The 25,193-nt window shown below is 41.5% G+C and overlaps 1 protein-coding gene across 7 annotated transcripts in view; it reads left to right on the plus strand.

Moving 5' to 3' along the window:
- Positions 1–16,017: 16,017 nt before the first annotated feature.
- The window catches only part of NCOA2 (nuclear receptor coactivator 2), a 1,201,189-nt gene continuing 1,192,013 nt past the window's right edge, over positions 16,018–25,193 (plus strand). For 3 of the 7 annotated variants that reach the window (XM_085605462.1, XM_085605466.1, XM_085605468.1), the window contains exons 1-2: positions 16,018–16,199; positions 18,568–18,775. The gene's annotated coding sequence lies outside the window, so the exon portion shown is untranslated. Of the gene's footprint in view, positions 16,200–16,345; positions 16,709–18,567; positions 18,776–25,193 lie in introns of those variants that run through there. The other 4 variants (XM_085605460.1, XM_085605467.1, XM_085605463.1 and 1 more) reach the window with 3 other exon arrangements.

Here is a 25,193-nt window from a genome sequence, read left to right on the forward strand (position 1 = left end):
CTTTCTGATGGCATTTTTTGCCATCACTAAATTCTAATAAACCAGATGCCAACTTTAGCATTCTACCATTTCGATGTCTTCAAATCTTTTATTCTTTCCCTTATCTTTCTTAAATTGTGATCCTTTCATCCTTTTATAGATATTTCCCTTCAATTCTTTAGGTCGTATTTCTTCTAATTTTCGTTTCCTACCTTTCTCATTCCCTTCGTACTTCTTTCTCTTCCCATTGCATTTTATGCATCAAAACTAGCAATGTTATGCCCATGATTGGCAATAATATTTGACCTAAGATACCTTTACCTATATTAGGAAACCAGCTACTGATGGTGGAAAAACTATTTGTTATTTTCTTCCATACACTGTCAACCTCCAGTGGTTTCAGTTCTTCTTCCAAATGTGTAATATTTTTAATATCTCTTCCAATCTCTTCACTTTTGTCAGGTATATACGTGCAACAATGTTGCGCTTTCAGCATTTTGCAGACTCCACCCTCTTTTGCCAATAAGATATCAAGGGCAAATCGGTTTTGCAAAACCATAGATCTAACAGCAACTAATTCTGTATTGATCAGTAGAAATCCTCCCGCAGTGTCAGTAGATAACCGATCAACTACTGTTGACAATGGACAGATTTTTCGAGAATTTAGCAGAACCCCCAGTGAAGGTATCAATGCACCAAATATATCACCTACTATTTGTGAAAAACTAGCTCTTTTATATCTTGTTAGTCCACTACTGTCGTTATTGCTTCCAGTGATTCTTTTAACATGATAGACTTTAGGGAATACTATTCCGAAATAGCAACTCCCATACCAGTGATCAGGTAACCTAAAATAGGCTTTGTTCCCACAAATATAATAAATTCCAGGAAATACTGGATCAGTTCCTCCTTTTAGTCCCCAACCCCTAATTACTAGGAAATTATGTTCGCATTTACTGGAACCAATAAATACGTTGTTATATTCTGTTTTAAGTCTATGGAGACAGATTTTCCCTTTCTTTTCAAAATCCAGAGACATAGCAGCATTAGTCTTGCCAGTTACTAAAAGGTCTTCCCATTCAGCTCATTTAGGTATCTGAGGTTTCGGTTCACAGGCTCTTCTTTGGAAATCCTGTCCCCTGTTTTCTACTAAATTCAAAAATATATTTTCTTCTTCATGTAATTTACAGGTTAAGTTGCGTTTATGTGCATCAGCTATATCTATTGTCTTCATTGTTAGGAAATATTCACCCATGAATTGTGAGTCTCTAGTACCAAGGACAGGGTTCATGCTCTTTCGCATGGGAACTCCTGAAAATATTACATGTACATTTGAATAATAATACTGCAATTTTCCAGGTCTATAGAATAAACTAGCTAGTACACTACATGAAATACCATGTGTCAAGGGTAAATGATGATAAGTTACCCCTTCAGCTACTGAGCTTGGCAATTTCATGCAAATGTAAAAATCACTAACTTCCATCGTTTCTACATAATGTACTAAGAGATTTGCAAATACATTTAAATCAGTTTCATTCTTATCTACAGTGTGGTGTAAATCTAGCTCATCTGGTGTTTCTAAGTCTACTCTATCTCCTTTAATGTTTGCAACTTTTGTATGTGTGTTAGTACTATTTTGTTTGTCAGTAACCATCAGATAGGGAATATCACCCATATTATGAAGACTAATATTAAACTACATATACAGATCCAACAACACTTCTTTATACAGCTTTGTTTTGGTTTTCCAGCAACATTATTACCAGACATCTTGGGCAAGAAGATTATATCTTCTTAATTTCAGAACCTTGTATGATATAACACCTTAGGTGCCTTTTCTCTTTCAGGTCGGTATCACGTCTTCTTTGATTGGCTCAATATTCAGTTCTTCATCACTTTCTTCATTTAAATCGAGATTTTCAAAATCTTCAAGAATAACATATGTCCATTCAGGACCCTTGAACTTGTTATTCAATGTCTTCAATCTTTGACTCCTTCCTCTTGGTATTACTTTGGAAGGTCCAGATTGACTAGTTACTTCATTCACTTGATCAGGTTCTTCATTGATTGTCTTAAGTCGATATCTCAGTCTCTTGATAATTCTTGGCCAATTATCACCTTTTCGACTTTTCTTAAACTTCACTGCACTGCCAGGTTCTTCAAGACTCCTTTTATTTTCTTTAGACTTTGGCACAACCTGATCAGCTTCATCTTCAGATTTCCTCTCTATCTGACCTTGTCCAGGGCTTATTATTTCGGGCTGTTCTGCCTCGATGGGTTCATCTACCTTAATCTGACCCTGCTCAGGATTAGTAATGTCTGGTTTTTCTTCTGTATCCTGAACTTGCGTTTCTATGCCTATCTGGTCCTGTTCAGGTCTTTTTACCTCTTTACCTTCTTCTTCCTGAATGTTTTCTCTAAGTCCTAACTGTCCCTCCTCAGACTCCGGAACAGTGCTTTGAGTTTCTTCTGTCTGAGTATTTTGTTCTCTTCTTATCTGTTCCTGTTCAGGCTCCCTAACATTCTTGTCCCTACTTTCCTGAGCGACTTCTTCTATACCTGTCTGGTCCTCACTCTCCTCCTGTCTATCTAACTGTGTTTGACTTCTAGTTCTTATGAGTACTTCAGGTATGTCCACCACTGGGATCCTGTCATCCTGATAAGTGCTCGGTTGATCTTGGGCAGCTACTTCAGGATCTTCTATAGGGAGTTCTTCAGCTGCACAACCTTCAGCACCACCGATTTCTGGGTTCAATTGTAATTCTTCTTCTTCAGGAGCTGGTACCCTTTTGGTATGGCTTGCATGAATCCAATTAGGCAACCCTGCACATTTTACAGCTGTTGAGGTAGTCAGAATAACTTGATGCGGTTTATCCCACCTTGGTGCTAGGCACGATTCTCGAGTGTGATTCTTCAAAACTACAGTCACCAGGATTCAGATCATGTGAGTGGCTCAGCTGTCTGTCGAAAGCGTCTTCCCCAACCTGATGAGAGATAGAACGCACTCTGTCAGCCAACTCTTTGCAATATTCCAAAACCAAGTCATCAGTTATATTCAACAGCTAGTGTCCTGGTACACATGCTTATCTCATTGCTCTTCCTATGAGTATCTCATGGGGACTCAATCCAGTATTTCTGTCTGGAATACTTCTGAGTCCTCTCAGAACAAGAGACAAAGCATCAGGCCATTTCAGTGGGGTGGATGCACACACCTTTCCGAGTCTTGACTTGATTGTGCCATTCAATTGTTCTACCACTCCAGAAGCCTCTGGACGGTAAGCGCAGTGCAATTTCTGTTCGACTTTGAATGCTTCACAGATTAGTCGAATTATTTCATTATTAAAATGAGACCCTCTATCTGATTCAATCGTTACTGGAAAACCGAATCTAGGAATAAGTTCTCTTAATAAAAGTTTGGCCACTGTCAAGCTGTCATTTCTTCGGGTCGGGTATGCTTCCATCCACTTTGAAAATAAACAAACTATGACAAGTACATATTTCAACCCTCGACAAGCAGGCAGTTGAATGAAATCTAACTGGAGTCTCACAAAAGGTCCCTCTGCCTTTCCAATCTTTCCCATGCAGACCACAGTTTTCCTACCAGGGTTCATTTGTTGACATATTAAACATCTTTGGCAAAAGCTCTCTGCTACATTCCTGAACTTTGCGTTAAACCAATCTTGTCTAAAGAGTCGAATCATTGCATCCCTGCACACATGTGTGTCTCCATGGTACATTCTAGCCATTGGCGCAAGCATGCTGTCTGGCATGACTGGTCTGCCATAATAACAAACCAACACACCATCTTCTGCCCTTCTTTGACATCCTAGTTTCACCCACTCTTCCTTTTCTCTCATGTCTACTGCATCCTGCAGACCTTTCACCTCCTCCCAGGTTCCCACTCCTGCAAGTAGCATAAGTTGGCAGCTGATTCCACAAGTTTCGATTTTCTGGTTTAAGGCAATCTTCTGTCTTGCACAATGTTGGGCAACCTGGTCAGCATATCGGTTACCGGCTGTCACATAGTAATTTCCTGATTGGTGAGCAGCACACTTAACCACAGCTACCTCTTTTGGTAATTGAATTGCCTCCAGAACTTCTTTCACAAAAATTCCATTTTTAATAGGAGTCCCTGAAGAAGTCAGGAAATCCCTTTGCATCCACAGTTGGCCAAAATCATGCACAACCCCATAACCATATTGACTGTCAGTAAATATGGTTACTCTCCAATTATTCCCAATTTTGCATGCTTTAATTAAAGCTATCAATTCAGCGACTTGTGCAGATCTGACCTCTGGTAAATAGGATGCTTCGACCATTCCAGTTAATGTACATACAGCATAAGCAGCACTTAATACTCCCTCCTCGTGTCTTATGCATGAGCCGTCTACAAACAGCTCATGTTCTGCATTTTTCAAAGGTTCCTCTTGTATGTCAGGACGAGGTTTGGTGCTAAGTTCAGTCACGTCAATACATTCATGCTCAACTTCATCTCTCACTTCTTCTTCATAAGGATCAGGTAGTAAGGTAGCTGGATTAAGAACGGTACACCTCACTATTGTCACATTTTCAGCTCCAAGTATTATTCTTTCATATTTTGTCAGCCTACTGGGAGTTAGGTACTGTGTTCGGGTCCTGGTCAGTAAAATCACTACTGCATGAGGAACATACACCTTGACATGGTGTCCTATCACAATTGACTCACTCTGTTCTATGCTTACGCAAGTTGCAGCCACAGCTTTCAGGCAACCTCGTAATGCACAGGCCACAGGATCCAAGGTAGCAGAAAAATAGGCCACTGGCCTTCTCATTAATCCGTATCTCTGTGTTAGAACCGAAAGCGCACAATTACCCCACTCATAGCAGAATAATGCAAATTTATTGGAATAGTCGGGCATGCCCCAAGCAGGTGCTTCTCACAAACATACGCGCAATTTCCTAAAAGATCCTATACTTTCCTCATCCCATTCTATAGGATCATTTGCTCTCTTTCTGGTCATTTGTATCAGAGGTTTGGCTAATAAAGCACACCCTACGATCCACTGTCTACAATATCCTACAACTCCAAGGAACCTTCTTATTTCTTTTTGGGTTTGTGGCAACTGCATTTGTCTTATTATTCTGATTCTTTCGGAGGTCGCCCGTCTAACTCCTCTTTCTGTTTAATGTCCCAGGTATTTAACTGAAATTTTACAAAACTGGAGTTTTTCAGGGGACACTTTATGACCACCCTTTGCCAAATGATTTAACAATGCAATTGAATCAGTAACACAGTCCTGTCGTGTGTTTGACGCCACCAATAGATCATCAATATACTGTACCAGGACTGACTCTCTGTGCAATACAAGAGATTCAAGGCTTCTTTTGAGAATCTGATTAAAGATTGAAGGGCTTTCTGTGTACCCTTGAGGCACACGATTCCAAACATAAACATGCTCTTCAAATTTGAACGAGAATAAAAACTTGCTATCTGGATGCAATGGAATTACATACTGTTGTTCTAGTTACACGACATGCTAGGGAATGTGAGACAAGAGGAGACGCTAGATAGACCGTGATGGGAAGATAAAATCACCCCTGATCGAGACGGAAGATATAGACACGACCAGGGCGTTAGACAGGGAGACCAGATGAAACCGGCACGGGGGAGGACAGATCTCTCGAACCATCGGGGAAGACCCGATGGCTAATGGACTACAGCTTCCACACACTATGTCTTTCCCAATGGCCCAGAATGTTACAATACAGCGATTCAGACTCATATCTGTGAATGTTTCATATGATGTAATATATGCAAAACCCTAATAAAAACATGTAAAAAAAAAAAAAAATCTGGATGCAATGGAATAGAAAAGAATGCATGACATAAATCGATTACTGTGAACCATCCTGCTTTCCATGGTATCTGATAAAGAATCACAGCTGGATTAGGTACTACTGGGCAGCATGGTACAACAATCTTGTTCATTTTCCTGAGGTCTTGAACCACCCTATATTTCCCGTTAGATTTCTTAATGCCAATTATGGGTGAATTACAAGGGCAACTCATTATTTCTTCCAAGATACCTTGTTCGACCAATCGCTCTATTTCTGCTGCGACACCTGCCTTTATTTCTGGACTCATTTTATATTGTCGGGTGTTCGGGTAAACAGCACCTTCTTTCACAGTCACTTTTACGGGATCTACATTTGCCATTAATCCTATTTCTATTCCAGTAAAATCCCATATTTCTGCATTTACAGTCAGTTTGACTTCTGCAGGTAATTCATTTTGTGACATCATCGAATATAATTCATTTATTTCCGTTCCTTGTTTAGCTAACATGAACTTGTAGACTCCATCTTCATCTGGGGTTTGTATTGCAACACCACCCGGTGTGCAAAATATAGTGCAATTCATTTTGCACAACAGGTCTCTTCCAAGCAAGTTTACAGGGCTTGAGACGCAGACCACAAACTTACGCATTTCTTTAAAATTATGAAGTCGCACCTCCATGGGTTCTGTGGTTGAAGTGCTAATCCGTTTATTTGAAACACCTACAACTTGTATGTTCTCTCCCGAGAGGGGCAGGTTAGGAATGTCTGCTGTTCTCACAGTAGACCTGGTAGCGCCAGTATCTAACAAGAAGGTAATATCATTTCCCTTTACTTTACCCTCTATGTAAGGCCCTGACTGAGCTATCAGTAGGGATGCGCCAAGTACGCACTCCCCTTCCTCCCCCCTCGGGCACCGTCATTCCTGGTCCTAATCAATCAGTAGGTACTGCAAAAGAAACTGAGATGTTACAAAAAAATTCTTACCACTTCCTTTTGGAAATCCGGCGTCCACACTGTACTTGGCATGACTCACAAAATTTGATTTAGGGGCAGGTGGCAATTGACTCTGAAGAACTATACCCTGTTGCTGATGACTCATTAACACCTCATTCTGCGTCTGTGGATTTAAATTTTGATTCGGGGCGTTATTAACTTGTATGGCTTTACACTCGTTCTTCCAATGCCCCAACTTCTCACACCCGTGGCAGGGGAATTTTTTCTTTGCCTCTTCCTGATTTAATCTTCCCCGTGGCTTTCCCCCATTATTGTCACTCTGACCTTGTGCTCTTCCCTGATTTTCTGATTTAATTAATTGGAGCTCTTGCTGTTCAGCTAATTTTACTTGAGCCCACATTACTTTTTCTTCTAAAGCTTTTCATTTGCTATCAATTTAGTCCCCACAATATTTAGCATATTTTAAAATCTCATCAATGGGCTTTGACTGCCAGCACAGCATGTGCTGCTTGATCATTTGAGATACATCCAATCTCAGCCCAGACACAAATCGATACACAAAATGAGTCATGTCTTTATTTTCTAAACTTTCAAACCCACTATACTGTTTGAACACCTGTAAAAGACGTTCATAATAGGCATGTAAAGACTCATCTTTTTCTTGAGTTGTTCTGTCTATTTTTACGCAATCGGTTTCTTTTGGGGGAATTTTACTCTTTAGAAAAGTGATTACATGATGATACTTTTTCATTACATCCTCTGATGGGGCTCCTGTTTTTGCGGCTCTTGGATATTCCTCAGTAGGCCAATCCACAGTAATCTTACATTCTGTCCACAAATCTGCAGGTACTACTATGTCAAACAGACCATCCAGATCCTTCAACAAAACCTTTGAACCTTTCACAAACCTCTCAACCTGTCTGCACTCTACTGGTTTTTCTCTCAATCTTGGGAACTCATTCGTAAAAGACAAAATATCCTGTCTAGTCCTTGGCACATGTACGTACCCCCCTCCGAGTACTTCTCTCATCGGATACAACTTCTCAGCTTTTTCTGTTTCTCTCATGACATATTCAGATGTCGTTCGATGTACCTGTGCTTCTTCCTTTTTCTTTGCCCATCTAACTTTCCATCGTTCAAGATCTCCCCACTTTTGCAACAGAAATAACCATTCCCTGATCTGCAACTTTCTTCCAGACACATTCATGTTTTCCAAATCCTTATCAGAGAATTCTGCTCTATAGGGTTTCTGCAACACCTTTGATTTACCTATGTCAATTCCCAATTCTGATGCCAAATTAGTCAGCTTTTCATGGAATGCCTTTGTATTTCGTGTAATTCTTCTACAGATAAACAATAATTCTTCTTCACTGTATGTGTTTAACCTGTCTAGACCCACATTTCCAGCAACCATTTCTTCCAATTCCACTCTCAATTTAAAAATGTCTAATATCTTTGGCTGAGACTTTGGCTTCTCTATTTCTTGAGACCATCTCTCTATATTTTCTGGGGTTACTATTGTGGCACTTCTAGTTCCTGATGATGTTTCTAGTCTAATTTCCTTTGAACAGCTGAGCAAATTTATTTCCATTATTGGCTCTCTTATCCATCAATGATATTACTGATTCACATTCGCTTGCTTGAACATCTATTATTACCTTTTCTTTTCTAGGTTCTATACTTGGAGTAGGCATTACAGGAACTTTAGGACAATTTGTATTTTCTCCATATAATGGAACTACCGGACCTATTGTAACTGGTATGGTCAATGCTTCTGGATGTGCATTTAGCTGAGCTATCCTCTGAATCAATTCATCTCTGTTTTTATTTATTGCTTTATTTTCCTTTTCTTGAAGTACCCTGTCTGTGGTGTCATGTACTATCTGTGGAACCAATGGTGTCCCCATCATCGGGGCACTAGGGGTCATTCTATTGAATCCATCATTATAAGGTGGAGGACTTTTCATCAATACGTCCTCTAAATACCCTTCTTCTGTTTCTCCGCTATCTATCAAGATTAAGTGTGTAGTCTTCTCTGTACATTTACTTCCCATCTTCTCTTCTGATGTTAACACAGGATATAAACCTTCTGCCACCACGGCCTGTCTCCATTGTTTCATTTGACTATCTCTAGTCTCCCAAGGAAATTTCGGGTAATATTTGCTTAAAGTCCTATTACTTCGGGGCCTGTCACGTTCAAATGCTTCCATTTCCCATTCTTCTAAAGCTTCATATTGATTCAATCTTGGTCTGTGTTCTAACTCATTCATTTGTGTTTTTAAATTGTACAGTATTCTTCCATTAAAGCTTCCGTACTCAGGAAATGCTAATATTCCGTCATCTTTTGTGTATTCTACCCAATTTTCTAACCACACACAAGTATGGTAGCCTCTTTCCACCATCATGTATGATGCAGGCGTACTTGGAGGAGGAATGAGAATTCCCTCTCTACTCTTAATGGGTTTGTCCTTTTTGAAATAATTCTTAACTTTCTGTATTAATGTCATTTTTCTCTTCTCTCCGTACATTGCGTGCTTATGCTTATTAAGGTACTGCTCGTAAGCAAACGCTACAAATCTTCTATCTGGTCTAGTTCCTGTTAATGTTGGATCATACAAGCAATCTCCTCTATCTATTATTATTCTCGGGATCTCTATTTTGATGACCAATCAAACGCTTGCTTTAATTCTAATGATTCTCCAATACCAGCACGTTTTCTAGTCTGCAGACCAATCAACTTTTACTCTGCTCGCTCGCTCAGCCAATGCTTGTGCGGCTTTACTGTGACGTCAGTCTTACTCCTTACAACTGACCCCTCCTTTACAACTTCGCATCAACTACACGCCTGCTGTTTCAACCAATTCCAGCGCGGCTCTCAGTCACGTCAGTGCAGCACCTGCAACTGACCCCTCCTTCACAAGGTAATGCGACAACTTATTTTCTCACAAAACGGTTCACACAATTTCATTAATTAACAACGTATAAAAATTCGCTATTGTGTCTGACCCACTAATTCAAAGAATAGTAAGATTTCTTTCACTGCGACTAAAACCCTTCCGCTTACTCTTCACACACTACGAGTAAAACCTTTCCGCTTACTCTTCACACAAGCATCAGAGAACCTGCTACTCTTTCAGTATTACCCTTTCTAGGTGATATAATACCAAAATTTCACCAGCGAACTCCTCGCTACCAATTATTCTCACTAACATACAAGAAATTTTCCCTAACTTAGTGCTTCCAGGCCTGCGTAACTTTCAGCACTTTCTCGATCCAGACCAATAACCTCACTACATTGTGGCTTCCATTCGCCACCCGCTATTCAATATTCAGGGAATTTCCAGACAACGTAAAACAATACATTGTGCAAAATTTGGTCGCACACTGCTCATCACACCAGCAAGTTGCCCCAAAGGACTGTGGTAAATGTAGTGGCGACGGCGGGTACGCCTATGCCACGATGTGTAAAAAGAACAGTATGTGTTGCGTTAGCCATCCCTGGACACGTGTTTCGAGGTAGTTGCCTCTCGGGAGCAGGGAGCAGGTCAGTGTAAAGGGGTGCCGTGTGGACTGCCAAAATGTAATTAAAAACAGGTCAAGTACCTCTCATGGCGCGCAGGTGCAGATCCAAGGCTCGTCAGCCCGTTGGCACAAGGGAGCCGTAATAAATTGTGCAAAAGTTGGTCGCACACTGCTCGTCACACCAGCAAGTTGCCCCAAAGGACTGTGGTAAATGTAGTGGCGACGGCGGGTACGCCTATGCCACGATGTGTAAAAAGAACAGTATGTGTTGCATTAGCCATCCCTGGACACGTGTTTCGAGGTAGTTGCCTCTCGTGAGCAGGGAGCAGGTCAGTGTAAAGGGGTGCCGTGTGGGCTGCCAAAATGTAATTAAAAACAGGTCAAGTACCTCTCATGGCGCGCAGGTGCAGATCCAAGGCTCGTCAGCCCGTTGGCTCAAGGGAGCCGTAATAAATTGTGCAAAAGTTGGTCGCACACTGCTCGTCACACCAGCAAGTTGCCCCAAAGGACTGTGGTAAATGTAGTGGCTACGGCGGATACGCCTATGCCACGATGTGTAAAAAGAACAGTATGTGTTGCGTTAGCCATCCCTGGACACGTGTTTCGAGGTAGTTGCCTCTCGTCAGCAGGGAGCAGGTCAGTGTAAAGGGGTGCCGTGTGGACTGCCAAAATGTCATTAAAAACAGGTCAAGTACCTCTCATGGCGCGCAGGTGCAGATCCAAGGCTCGTCAGCCCGTTGGCTCAAGGGAGCCGTAATAAATTGTGCAAAAGTTGGTCGCACACTGCTCGTCACACCAGCAAGTTGCCCCAAAGGACTGTGGTAAATGTAGTGGCTACGGCGGGTACGCCTATGCCACGATGTGTAAAAAGAACAGTATGTGTTGCGTTAGCCATCCCTGGACACGTGTTTCGAGGTAGTTGCCTCTCGTCAGCAGGGAGCAGGTCAGTGTAAAGGGGTGCCGTGTGGACTACCAAAATGTAATTAAAAACAGGTCAAGTACCTCTCATGGTGCGCAGGTGCAGATCCAAGGCTCGTCAGCCCGTTGGCTCAAGGGAGCCGTAATAAATTGTGCAAAAGTTGGTCGCACACTGCTCGTCACACCAGCAAGTTGCCCCAAAGGACTGTGGTAAATGTAGTGGCGACGGCGGGTACGCCTATGCCACGATGTGTAAAAAGAACAGTATGTGTTGCGTTAGCCATCCCTGGACACGTGTTTCGAGGTAGTTGCCTCTCGTCAGCAGGGAGCAGGTCAGTGTAAAGGGGTGCCGTGTGGACTGCCAAAATGTAATTAAAAACAGGTCAAGTACCTCTCATGGCGCGCAGGTGCAGATCCAAGGCTCGTCAGCCCGTTGGCTCAAGGGAGCCGTAATAAATTGTGCAAAAGTTGGTCGCACACTGCTCGTCACACCAGCAAGTTGCCCCAAAGGACTGTGGTAAATGTAGTGGCGACGGCGGGTACGCCTATGCCACGATGTGTAAAAAGAACAGTATGTGTTGTGTTAGCCATCCCTGGACACGTGTTTCGAGGTAGTTGCCTCTCGTCAGCAGGGAGCAGGTCAGTGTAAAGGGTTGCCGTGTGGACTGCCAAAATGTAATTAAAAACAGGTCAAGTACCTCTCATGGCGCGCAGGTGCAGATCCAAGGCTCGTCAGCCCGTTGGCTCAAGGGAGCCGTAATAAATTGTGCAAAAGTTGGTCGCACACTGCTCGTCACACCAGCAAGTTGCCCCAAAGGACTGTGGTAAATGTAGTGGCGACGGCGGGTACGCCTATGCCACGATGTGTAAAAAGAACAGTATGTGTTGCGTTAGCCATCCCTGGACACGTGTTTCGAGGTAGTTGCCTCTCGTCAGCAGGGAGCAGGTCAGTGTAAAGGGGTGCCGTGTGGACTGCCAAAATGTAATTAAAAACAGGTCAAGTACCTCTCATGGCGCGCAGGTGCAGATCCAAGGCTCGTCAGCCTGTTGGCTCAAGGGAGCCGTAATAATTTGTACACAAGTTGGTCGCACACTGCTCGTCACACCAGCAAGTTGCCCCAAAGGACTGTGGTAAATGTAGTGGCGACGGCAGGTACGCCTATGCCACGATGTGTAAGGAGAACAGTATGTGTTGCATTGAGCCATCCGTGGACACGTGTTTCGAGGTAGTTGCCTCTCGTCAGCAGGGAGCAGGACAGTGTAAAGGGGTGCCGTGTGGACTGCCAAAATGTAATTAAAAACAGGTCAAGTACCTCTCATGGCGCGCAGGTGCAGATCCAAGGATCGTCAGCCCGTTAGCTCAAGGGAGCCGTAATAATTTGTACACAAGTTGGTCACACACTGCTCGTCACACCAGCAAGCTGCCCCAAAGGACTGTGGTAAATGTAGGCATTCCACATTTTGGCAGTCCACACGGCACCCCTTTACACTGTCCTGCTGACGAGAGGCAACTACCTCGAAACACGTGTCCAGGGATGGCTAAATGCAACACATACTGTTCTCCTTACACATCGTGGCATAGGCGTACCCGCCGTCGCCACTACATTTACCACAGTCCTTTGGGGCAACTTGCTGGTGTGACGAGCAGTGTGCGACCAACTTGTGTACAAAGTAAAACAATACATAATGGGTTTTGGTTAAAACGTAAATCAATAATTCAAATTTCAAATACACTCCTCACCTAACTAACTATACTAACCATGCATCTGCTCCCAAGTAAAACTGATGCAGCGGAGTTTACCAGCTCTACACATTCATACACACAACACTCATTTGGGCCCATATACATTCATACACGCAATGAGCTGGCAAATATCCACTGGTCATCAATTTTATTTTATCCTAGGAAACCTTTACACCAGTATTGTTACCATTCCTGTCTCCTGAGTAAATGAACGTTCGATAAGATCTAGTAGTAGATTAGAATAGGGAGGAAAGACAATAATACATTTAACTTTATTTTAAAGAACCACAGACTCAGAAGGATTTTTCAAAGTTTATCTGAATTAATAATTTTGTGAGTCAAATCAAAATACACATGAATATACCAGAAATCTCCATCAGGATAAATAGTACAGTTAGCTTATAATCAGTTTGCATTAATACATTCTTACAATGAGAGCACCTGAGGAGAAAAAGGATAGAGAGCAAGTACGGAGCATTTACCCTACAGATATATTTACCTAGAATGGTGTGAGGACCCCGACATCAAAGAGTCAAGGATTCAGGACAGATTCAGGACAGGGAAGGTGACCTCTTCTAGTGTAATGCCAGCGTTACACCCCTCTCTGGTGCTATTCTCTCCAGCTCGGGCTCGTCTGGACCCCTTCCTAGATGTGCCTCCTCGGTTGTTCCGTGAATTTTCCCTAGTGTTGGACTCTTCAGTCAGATTGCAGCAAAATCGGGCAGCATCTCAGCATAGCATCAGCATCAAGTGTGTCTAACTATCTAGAATTTACCTCTGTTATACCAATTCAAATGTATGATCCACCCCCAAATGTTTCAATTCCATGTTGACCCAAAATTTTGATTGGGCCAAGCAGTGGGGTGAGGACATCACACCATACCAAGTGCAATATTTTTCTTTAGTCTATTGTCTAACTCCCCGCCCCTTCATTTTAATACCCACAAGCTTTATTCCCACAGATATTTTATATGTGGCTCGGTAAGTCTAATTTACAATGTTTCTTCTCTTTCCTCTTTTAGGCTCAAAAGTTGGGTTCCCATGTCCTTGCTGGGCTTGAGTTTGACAGCCAGTCAATTTAGTTCACTTGTTCAGAGCAAGCAAACGTTTTACCCATGTGTAGAAGTCACTTGGAAACAGAGACGCGGTCACCCTCCAAGGCCCAAATGGGAACTATTAATAAAGTCAAAGAAGAACACGTTAGAATACAAACTTAAATGAATTCACTGTATACCACTTACTTCTACTCTAACCCCATTTACTTAATAAATCTTTTGCATTAATAGCTTAATAGAGCTTGCATGGGTTAGTTTCAGCTCAGCATGTGTGTTACTTTAACACAGCCATTTTAGAAGCTACTGCGCAGCTGCAAAGTTTTCCCCCAAGCGACAGAAAACGTCACACTACGTAGATGTAGTAGACACATGCGCAGAAGAATTACCGCATTTTAGCGGCCATTTTAGGACATTCAGATTACTTATTAGTGAGGCACATAGGAAAGCGTCCCCTAGATACAATATGTTGAATGTGGTGCACTGTTAGTACTCACGGACAGGTTGATTATAGTGTTACAGGTTGTTCGAGAGGATTGGATACGAGCAAGTTTCTTTTTACGCAAAATCTTGCTCCATCATTTATGATTTTAACCACAAAACATATGGCAAAAATGCATAAACAAGTATATTTTAAACAAATACACAAATTATGATTTTTTTAAATTCAAATAAAAATATATATTATAATGTAACTTTTAATGGCTAAGTTGGAGCTTTTGAAATTTTAATTTTATTCCTAAAAAATTAAAGCAATATGCTATACTTCAGCATATGAATGTATTTTTTCTTCCTAATTCCTGAACCCTTTTTGTTGGCATATACAACGCTGCTTCAATTGAGACAACCAAACGTCCATATTAGCTTCTATTTGCTGTACTTGCATTGCTCGAACAAATCAAGATAAGGACACCAACTCAATTTTTAGATTCCAATTTTAAATTCCTACACATTTTAGGTGTTTTAAAATGTACATTTTTTTATGTGTGTGAATTTTGTATTTAATTTAATAAAAAGTGGCAGACTACTATGGGTTTGCAGACCACAGGTTAAGAACTACTGTCCTATGGCAGAGAAACATGCTAATTTGACTAAAGATAATTAAACAAAAACAGAAAACACTTTATTGATTCTATGTTTGCTTTACGGTTCTATTGAATAAAAGTAATTGCAATTGTAATAGACATGTATCTTATTTTGCAGCATAAACTGTTTTCACTCTTTGAATAACCGTGGGCTAGGAATATCCGGCCCAGATTATAGCAATGCCAGAGATTTCGCGGTTCTTTCCATTTTTGGGTGATGAACTCGAGTCGATGCCTGCTACTATCCAACAAAATTTGAACGACTCCTAGGGCATTTAGTACGACCTCAAAAATATTAAATAAATAAAACTGTAAGTCACGCAAATGTGTATTTGAGTTCCAATATTCTAACTAGATGGCTTTTCCTTCCGCCACATCCAAAGTAAGTTTCGAAGAAAATCGTAGCGAAACGAAATTTCGAAGTTCATCGAATGGTCTTTTCCTCAGCTATTCGAAGAGTTAGTTTCCTGCTTCTGTGTCAGGGTTAAATGTAATTTGGTGAATTATAACCCCTGCTGTCCAAAAGTTCCCATGACCGAGGCGACTGATTCACATTACAGTTACCTAGCCCCCTTTGTCCCTAAATAACACGGATCAATACTGCAAAATGTATGACCCACCATCGACAACCTATCAGCTGGACGGAAACGTGTTTTTATTAGCTGTGGGGAAAGTGTACAGACTACAGATTGGATGGTAACACTCTTCTTAGAGAATTGGCTGAGATTGTTCCTGTCAACTATTCACTGGCTACTGACGACCGCAGACAGCATTGCTTTCAACGATTGGTTAAAAAAGCTCGTAGTCAGCCTTCAATTGGTTATATGGACCAGCAACAATTATCAGTGTTATGGCATTGGCCGTTGGATTGCTCATCAGTTGGTCATTGGCTGTAAGGTTCGGGAGCCAGCACGTGCCCCTGGCACAGTATGTAGCACTGCACGTCCTAGTTAGGGGCGGGATTTGACGACGCAAGTGCGGCGATGTTGACTGTTTACTGAGTTGATTGACTGGTCTGTGAGGAAGCCCGTGGCCTGGGAGCTTGCCAGCTTCTGGGTGAGCTATTAACCGAACCGTAGGATACCCGGAAAATGCAAGGGATTCGCATTAATTATGCTGGCTTTGGTGAGTAGATGTGTCGTCAAGCATGAGTTCGTGCAAATGGATACGAAATGTGTCACGCAGCAGTTCTGTGACGCGATCTGTAGCCCGGGAGCCACCCGGTCTGTGCGTTCGTCATGTAAGCGTCACCTCCTGCTCCCTGCCCTGCTGCTCCCGATCTACGAGACACCCCGCCCGGACGTGGGCGCTCTACCCTCCGCCCCCGAGTCCCGCCCTCTGTGAGGTAGCCCGACGCCCTGTAACTGCCCCCGTCTGTCCAGAGTTGTGGCCGATCCGCGGCTCTCCTTCCTGCTCCGTTCCCGGGATCTTCGCCGCTGGTCTGCGCTGTTGTTCGGTGTTGCGGTGAGTCCCACTCTCACCTGCTCGGCACCCAACAGGGCTCCGGGATGGAGCCTTCTTGGTCGCTTGTGATTTAACCCGATCGGTTTCACTTTGGTGTTTACTGTCAAGGCTTGCTTAAACTGAAAATGAAGGGACATCTACACTCTAATTTCCAGCTACGCATTTCATTGGTACGCTGTCACGCTCTGTCCCACTAACATCAGTCATATTAATTTAACTATCTTTTCATATGTGTAGCATTCGCATTACTTCGTAACAAGTGTAGTCTGTATTTTTAGTTAGTTTGGATTATATTGCCCTCTAGCCTCACGAAATGTATAGCTTCGCCGTGGATCATGACGGCAGAGAAAACGCCACCGAGCATCTCCCAAAGAATCACTTATTTCCCCACACTGCTCGGTGGCCTTTGTTATTGTGTCAAGTGTTATAGTCACATTTGTAGTCTAGCCAAAGAAAACAATCGCAGCGATGCAGTAAGTGTGTTATTGGTACTGATGCAGCAAGTGTCCGCTTGTACGTCTCTCTAGGTTGTTAGCTTGTGCACACCCAAGGCCCCCGACCTCTATTGTATTAGTTGGATACTAACCGAGGATGCTCCTGTAATAGGATCCCACGCTCTCCGAGTGCTATAGACTTAAGTTGGTCAAACAAGTGCCATGGGACTGTAGGTCATTATACACCATGAAGGTCATTACTGTATCCTCTACGCCAGTGAACTAGTACATACTTTTTAGATTTATTTTTTTGCTTAGTTAAGCTTTAGGTTTTACTCTTTTCCTTTGATTTTCAAAGTCAGGAGAGAGGCAGCTGGTCCCTGAAAGAGACGACCTGATTAGCTCCGTGTTCTCCTCCATGGTGCTACTTGCCGTCTGTTCTCTTTTCTGGGTTTGTTTTTTGTTTCCACATCATCCCAGGTTTAAACAAGCATTGGCAAAGCTAATAGGTCTGACTTTCGCCAGCTCATTAAAGCATATGCCACAAACAAAAAGGAAAATGTGTTGTCAATTGAACATGGCTGCTCATGCTTAGAATACATGTTTTTTAAATGGAAAAGAAACACTAAAGCAGTTTTACTAATATATTTTTTTTTACAAGCTTTTTGGCTGCACTATGCATTTTATTACCCACGGAGATGCTACCTAACCATCCACTCAAATCGTAGACAGCTCAAATGTTTCCTACTTTGTAGTATATACTTTAAAATGGAACGCAAGTAAAATAAACAGCGCATAGTTAAAGCAAATATAGAAGGCACATACTGAGCCAGCGTGGCAAATTTGGAAAAAGGTACCAATTGTAGGTGAATCTGAACAGCATGCCCGTGCTTTGTGCAGTCTCAACGTAAGGGTGACCATGGGTAAAATGAGCTGACCCATTGCAGTAAGTATGCTGTAATGGGTGAAAGCAAAATGTCAGTGACAATTTAACAGATTAATGAAGCCCGCTGACCCCAAGTCTCTCTATGTTTGTATATTATGTAATAATTTTTTTTTTGGGGGGGGGGGGACAGTAGTCTGGCGAAATAGCTGAAGCTGTCTACAAGGCAATACCTTAAAAAAAACTATATTATTTATGGGGAGGGTTTTGAAGATGGCAGCCTGGACCCCACTCTTGAGTTACTACCCTGTTATGTCCGATTTTATGGCCTCCGTAGATGGCCTGACTGAGCTTGGTACTTTCTCTGTTCTCTCATACGCATAACAAACACCCTCACGTGAAAACACAGGTCTTAGCGGTTATAGAAGACAGCTATTGTGTCTCAAAGTGCAATTCGAGGCAGTGCTGAAAGCAGGGACCTCTGGGACAGCCGTTCATAAGCATTCCTAGAAGATCTAAGCTTTAAAACTATGTGCAAGTAGTTATTCTGATGTAGGCTTGCTGGTGTATGACACTGCACAAGATGTAGTACGAACATGCTAATCTACAACACCCATGCCTTCACGAAAATGTGTTCATGCAGACATTGCACAAATACATTTCTTACATTTTGATCTAAACAGCAACACTGTGTTTTTTTGCTTTCTGGTAGGTGTAAGCTAACTGGCCCTCGGAGTAGAATACTGATACCCTGGTGCTGCTGTCTTCTGTCATTCAGCTCTGCCGAGGAACCAAACAAGTCGTCATCCACCAATAGCACTAACTACATACAGTACCTTCGCCAACACACTGAAATACTATTGTGTAGAACCATCCATACTGATACTGCCTAGACTGTGGGACTTCAGTTGCTGTATGAGGTAGGTCAAGAAATAATCTACTTTGGGTAGGGCCTGGTAGGTGTCAGCAGTTATACTGGAGACAAGGCTCTGGGTTGGCTTAATTCAGTTCTTTGCTTGAAAGAATAACTTGTGTGCTTTCTTGAATGATTTAGATGACTATGGGAATTGATACACCTCCCGCACTTCACGGCTGGTTATTTTTCCCACCAATTGAGTTAGTAGTGGAGAAACTTGTTTTTTTTTCTCACAGAAAATTAGATCAGTAGCGCGAACATGAGCATCAGAGCTTTGGTAAATTCGAGTGAAAATCTCAACAAGATGACTTGTTTGGTACCTTTCTGACACTGTTGTAATTAGTACACCTTAGTTTGGTAAATGGAAATCCATTTAAACCACAGGCAATCCTTTTATTTTTGTTGCATGGGGGTTATAATAAAGACACTGGTGTGTAGTGGAAAATCACTGCACTGAAGTGAGCTCATAATCCCAAAATTTTAGACTTTCTACCTATGTGACCTTGCACATAGATATTGATCCTGTTGAACATTTCAGTTTTTGTACAGTTCCACCCGAATTACTTCTGACAACTATGCAGTACGGTACAGGACGTTGCCAGCAGTTCTTAATGTGAAAATGTGGTATCTTACTTTTGTGCACTGGTTGGCCACCCCTGCACATTTCTCCTAATGGGCATCTCTATACACCATTAAACCGAGATAATGGTTCAGATGCATGCTGGACGTCACTGGCAGGTGCTGCTTTTTCACATTGCTCTTTATTTATGTCCCCTTACAATTGTTTTCCCAATCTAATTTTAATTTTGCCATAGTTCATTTTGATGAGAAACGTATGTCCATAAGAAATAACATGCATGCTCTTTTTTGGCAGTATTTTAGGCCAAGTTTATAGTTTTTTTTTTTTTTCATTCTTTTATGCACTCAAGGCTACAGAAGGAGCGTTTTTTCAAATGAGATGGCTTTCTCATGCTCATAATAAAACTAGCATTGGCAAAGCCAATAGGTATGGGCTTAGGAATAATAGATTGTGTTTCCTGCAAACCTATTCAATAGGGTTTAAAAGTGTAACGGTAATAACATAATTCTTTTGAATATAATACGTGGTAGGTTTGTGTCTGGACTTACTGTGAAGCTTTTTAACCTACTATAGTGCCCGGATATACTGAAAAGGTAAAAAGTCCTGAAACGGGAGAGAACCACAGCCCAATTGAACAAATACCATTTGATTTGGGCCGTACCATACAGTGCATGGTTTGTGGGAACTAAGGGCATACTATGAATTCAGCACTTCATAAAAAAGGCATTAGGATAAAAAAACAATTAAAAAGTAATGTTCCTTTCGTAAAGCTTTTTTTTTTTTTTTTTTTTTTTTTAAAGTGAGATATACTATAACTGAAGAAATGAGTGGGGGTAACATAACCCATACCCTGAAAAAAAAGTGCAATAATTGCAGAGAGGGCCAAAGCAGGAAAAGTAAGTATAGTCGCGGGTCAGCAGAAAAGAGTGAAATAAAAAGTATGTGTGCAGTTTAAAAGCGCTATTACATCTAAAAAAAAAAAGGGCAGGGATGCAACATACGGAAGCAGCATGGAGCAATTTAATAATGAGTTGGAAGGAAGCTTGCGGAGATGTTGAAAATGTAATATGCACGTTCCCACCTTAATAAATAAAATAAAAAAGCAAGAGAGTTCAGTAGCACAATAGCCGAACTGCTTCGTAAGAAGAGAGTACAACCGCTTCCAAACCAGGGGCCTACATGGATATAAATAGAGAGCAATGCAGGAAAATACAAAGGACACAAAATAAAAACAAGGAAGAAAATACTGTCGGTACAGGTAGTCATAAAACAGAAAAAGTAACACAAAAACAGTTTAGGTAAAAGGAAAAAGAAATAAAACAAGAAGAATAGATTTTGAAATAAATATTAAACTGTTTTGCACCCTTCTCTTTATCTTGTGCAGGTATGGTGTAATCAGATGAGAAATACATTATACCACTGCACTCAGAATTGTTACGTATTGCTTCACAGCTTTCAAACATTAACTCTTTCAGTCAAGATTTGATGTATCCATGTACACGTTTATAGGTCTCGTGTACAGATGGCTTTAGGCTTTCTTTTGCGAAAGTTTTCATGTCGACCATACCTACATTGGACTTAGAGCTTGCCTATTGCTTACCATTCATTGGCTTGATTGTCTCTAATTTGTTTGCTTCTTATTTGATGGGTTGTCTTCCTCTTCTTGTGTTTATTTGTCTCTGATTTTGGTGTATAGTGACTTTATTATTCTTATGATTGGCTGACTTGAATCCTTTCTCTACTCACACTTGGGAAACTACGTTTTCATTACACTTTTCATGAGAGTGCTTGTGTTCTTGCTGTCGCTCTTGTGTGCTGCCCCATCAAATACAGGCACCCACTGCTTCTTCGCTTCGTATAAACCCCCCTCCCCCGACTGCTTATTGTAGGCTTCCTTGTGTTATCTAGGATGCTTCAAGGGTAACATTAAGTTTCTGCATTGCTATTGAGTGGTTCTAGAGACAATATAATCCACAAGCCTGAAGGCCGTGTGTTTTGTAAATTTCACAGGAACCCCAAAATGCCAGTATAGGTCTATACTACACAAGTAACTTATGTTTGTTATGTACCATGTTTAATTTGGTTTCATTTATAATAAAGATTGTTTGAAAAAAAGAAAGGTTTAATAAAATACAGGACTAAAATATTTGCCTGTAGTTAAATGAAGAGGAAAGTATGTCGTTAATGTGTGGTATGAAATAAAGCGCACTTTACTTCTCAAACACATTCTGGCTGTAGAAATCAGACTGATTGAAGCTGATGCCAGCAAGGCAGAGCGAACAGTGACTGCGATTAGAATGTTCAGCTTCCGTGAATATGCTGAGACTGTAGAAGCTACTGCTAGCAAAGAAGAGGTTAACAGTGGACCCTAATTGTTTTTCGAATTTTGTTGTTTTGCTTGGCTTTTAAATCTAATGCAAATTGAGCAGTGGCTAAGTTCAAACATATATGAAGCTTCTCCTGCAGTGTTCAGCTAACAATGGATCCTGATTGCAATTTTATTGTTACATTTGTGCTTTATTGTTCATGAAGAGATTAAGTAAGGAATGGGCTGTAATTATTATCCCACTTCGATAAAATATTGAGCCTGTTACATGGATGTCTGTCAAGGGTTTTATGCTGCTGTATATAATGCAGTAGGAATACCCAAACATGTAATCCATATAGATGTAGTACATGTTTTATTCTGGGAATACATAAGCTCTTTATAATGGAGTAAAAAATTCACTTTTTTTTATCTTTACCTGTGTCCTGTTGAAACTATCCTTACTTCAACGTTTTAAGTTTTGTCTCTGATGTGTGGTTTATGTATTAGAATCATGGTGAGGCAACTTCACCTTTGCCCATAACGTTTTGCAATCGGGCAAAGGTAAAGTATGTGGCCAAATCTCACCGCTTGAATGAGAAGAATGCTGAAAGGAATCATTGTTTTCTTCTAATTTGGTTTTACGTCGACGAGACAGGGCTACACTTTACATACCATGCTTGGAAAAGGCGCCGTTCATCTGTGGTGCATACTTTTGTGGATTTGATGCCTTGTTCAGACTAATGACTCGAAAGGACCATTTGCTGCATTACAGGAGGAGCAGGGTCATTACGAAGGCCGCAGCTGCTACATTGTGGAGGCTCCAGTGTAGTGCTGTTTTTGTTTTCTTTTTTTTCTTTGTATATGTTGCCACTGATGTGTTGACCGAAGCTATGTTCCCGTGCTAAAGTGGAATACGTACAGGGCAGACTCGTCTGCTGGAATTATGAGTTTTGAAGGAGCTGCTTTAGTCGTGGGCTTTGAGGAAACCGTTTATGTAGCTTTTTTTAATCACGTGTTTGGAAATCGACTATAGCTAAAAGGGGCTGTTTCATTTATGATGGAAATCCTGTAGCGCACAGCCAGAGGAATGCTATACAATTTTTACAGTTCATAGTTAAATATATTTTTTGAATGCTTCAACGCCTTACTGTGTCAATGCAATTGAAGATTGAGTGTGACAAAATAACATTCACTAATGCCAAGTCAGCGATGTACACGTTTTGAGTGCATGGAGATTTAAACATGTTCATCATTTTGCAACCGTTCCTGTGCTTGTACGTTGTTTTTATTAAGAAGGTTAGGAATTGCTAACTCGATTTTTCTCTTTGCTAGGGTTAAGTATTAATCCTTGCACGTTTCTACGATCGTTGCAAACGTTTGCCTGTTTCTGCTGGTAGATGGTGGCGAATCTCTTGTAATGCAAAACTGTAAAAACACTTGAGCATATGGAGCCTTCCAGAAAAAGATGTGCCTAGTCAGCTGTGATTCCATTGTGCGCAAGCAGGCAAGATCTGCTTCTCTCTCGGGAATTTCAGTCATTATGCTGGGGTGCATGTGTTTGTAGGCGTTACTACCTTCTATTTTGAGCATTTGTATTTCACATGTTATTTACGCCATATAGAGTGGATTTCTCTATTCATCGTTGTTTATGTAGTGCTTTTGGTGTTCTAGTTTTAACTAAAGATCCCAGTGTCTGTCTGTCATGAACATTACGTTAAATGCAAATAGCAGCTGAGAAGAAAATGTGCATGTGATGATCTCCAGGGTGCTATAGTAGGAAAAATATAAATTCAAATTTAAATGCTTCTGTAGGCAAGGGTTTTACGTTTTAAAGGACTGTGCATGGGCGCTTCTCTTTGCATACAGCAGTGTGCGTTGCATGATGAAGTAAACTATTCATGATGGCATACTGTATAAGTTCACTATAGAGGGGGATATTTTTTTATGTTACTGTTGTTACGGCCTGTATATTGTAATGAAAATATGTGGTCAATTGAACAGATTATTACCAAAGGGGTATGTGTGTGCCTGTTCATTCACTGATTAATTTAGAAATGCCTCTGGGTTGAGTAGATCACAGAAAAAGTAAATTTTAGAGTAGATAACGTTTTCCAACATTAGCAATACTCAAAGGCTCAGTGAGAGCATCCAGCCAAAGCAGTATTTAAACTGAACTAAAATAGAGATTTACACGCAGACATCGTTTGGACAATGTTGTGCTTACTGTGCTTCTGTGTCCTTGGGTTTGAATTATAATAAAAATAAAAAGCAGGACTTCCTCCTAAAAATGCAGGCTCAAAATTGCATGATTACTTTATACTTTGGTCGTTATATTGACGACTGTCTAATGATTTTTTTGACTGTCAGTTTTTTGGATTTATAAACAACAATACTTACAATATGTAATTTGCAATGGAACATAGTCAAGAAATAATTGTGCTCTTGGATATTCAGCTTTACATAAGTGGAGGTAAAATTAACAGTAGAATGTACAGGAAGACAACAGCTTGCAATTATATACGATTTGTTTATTATTGTTATTTGGTGAAAAAATCACGTTGGTAAGAACACACACATTGTACATTATCAAACAGATCTTGCATGAGCAGTGTATCAAGATGCAATGAAGGCATCACATCCTAGTTGAACTCAGGCCCACTAGAGGGCGAGAATGGAGTAAGTTTATATTAATTGACAGATTGACTTAGCAAATATAACTGCCCACTGGAGGGCTTGTATTGTTTTTTTTTTTTTTTTTTTTTTTTTTTTTTTTGATACCGTTTATTGCATCCATAAAAAGGTTACAGGTATGGGCCTACAACCGCACGGCCGGCCGCTAAAGCATCACAAATATAGTACATACAGACAGTAAAGGTCTCTCAGCGGTGTACAGTAGAAACACAGGAGTAATCAACGGTGCAGGCCTCACGGCGTCCTGCCACAGAGTACGGTTTCATTTTAAGGACTAACAACATCAACAAAAAACCACAACCGCAAGGCAACCCGAGATTCAAGATGACAACACTTGCTCCATAGTGGGGGATCCAGACTGGCAGGAAAGATCTGAAGAGGGGGATGGGAGGAGATCAAGGACTGGGGGGCCGCGTGCCCGCGGCCGAGCAAGAGGGTCCAGCTAGGGAGACGGAGCAGGCGAGGCAGCCGGCAGCTGTGGTGGCTCACAAATGCCCCCACGGTAGGCGTTCCAGGGGCCCCAGATTTTCACCCACGCCCCAGGCTTACCCCTCGCCACATACACCACCCTTTCACGGAACATACACCAATCCATGTGCTCTTTCCAGGCCGACACCGCAGGGGGCCTCTGGGATCCCCACAATTGAGCAATATCACGTTTCGCTATCATGTATCCCAGAGTCACCCACCGCGTCTGCGGAACCGAGTAGTCATTCGGTTCCCATACATTCAACAAGCACCTCCTCGCTTCGGGCAGCAGCGCTACACGCGTGACCACACGCAGGACCTCATGCACACCACGCCAGAATCGCTCCACCTTCGGGCACTCCCACAGTATATGCA

This window comes from Triturus cristatus, chromosome 5_1, assembly GCF_964204655.1.
Source record: "Triturus cristatus chromosome 5_1, aTriCri1.1, whole genome shotgun sequence".
NCBI classification, from domain to species: Eukaryota; Metazoa; Chordata; class Amphibia; order Caudata; family Salamandridae; genus Triturus; species Triturus cristatus.